Source organism: Odocoileus virginianus, chromosome 20, assembly GCF_023699985.2.
Source record: "Odocoileus virginianus isolate 20LAN1187 ecotype Illinois chromosome 20, Ovbor_1.2, whole genome shotgun sequence".
Taxonomy (NCBI): Eukaryota; Metazoa; Chordata; class Mammalia; order Artiodactyla; family Cervidae; genus Odocoileus; species Odocoileus virginianus.
Window position 1 is genome coordinate 31,394,779 of NC_069693.1, and position 1,035 is coordinate 31,395,813.

General features: G+C 46.2%; 1 pseudogene; it reads right to left on the reverse strand.

Annotated features, from left to right (window-relative positions):
• Positions 1-309: 309 nt before the first annotated feature.
• Positions 310-392, reverse strand: LOC139030120 (U4 spliceosomal RNA; annotated as a pseudogene).
• Between the last annotated feature and the right edge of the window lie 643 nt (positions 393-1,035).

The following is a 1,035-nucleotide window of genomic DNA, read 5'->3' on the forward strand; positions in this document are numbered from 1 at the left end:
AAAAACCTGGAGAGGGACTTCCCTGGTGGTCCAGTGGCTAGGATTGTGCGCTGTCAATACAGGGGTCTCAGGCTCAATTCCTGGTCAGGGCACTAGATGGCACATACTGTGCAGCATGACCAAAAAGATTAAAACTATAACTACATAAATAATGAAAACATGGGGGAAATAAAAAAGCTTTGAGAGCTGAAACTGGCATTTTATACTTCACGTCCACTGAGGCACTGAATGATTCCATAGGCTCCGGCCTCAGGCCAACTTCAGACTCCAACAGCGAGCTCAGGTTATTTCCTATGCTGCTGGCCCACCAGCCATAGGGAAAAGTTTTCAATTAGCAATAACCATGCCTTGGATAAACTTCATTGGCTATGATACAGCCACTGTGCAAATCTTGTGAAAGTGAAAGTTGCTCAGTCGTGTCCATCTCTTTGCAACCCCATCGACTTGGTCCATGGAATTCTACAGGCCAGCATACTGGAGTGGGCAGCTGTTCCCTTCTCCAGGGAATCTACCCAACCCAGGAATCGAACCCAGGTCTCCCACATTGTAGGCAGATTCTTTACCAGCTGAGCCATAAGGGAAGCCCTGATGCAAAGCTTGGCCCACCACAAATCAAACCCACCTTCCCTGGGTTTGATTACATTTCTAGAGCGATGCACAGAATTTAGAGGTACATGTTACTTAGTAGGTCACAATAGGCTATAACTTCAGAAACAGCCAGATGAAAGAGCTGCATAGGGTAAGGTATGGGGAAAGTGCATGTGGCTTCCATGCTTTCTCTGATAGCCAACTCTCCCCCAAATCTCTACCTGCCCTTCAACCCAGAAGCTCTCAGAAAGCCATGCTTTGGAGATTTTTTGCTTGCTGGTTTTTTTTTTTTTTTAAATAGAGGCTTCATTACATAGTCATGATTGAATAAATCATTGGCCACTGGCAACTGATTCGACCTCCAGCCCCACTCCTCTCATCAGAGTTAGGGGAGCAGTGGTGAGACTCAAAGTTCCAACCCTTTGGTCACATAGTTGGGTTTTCCAG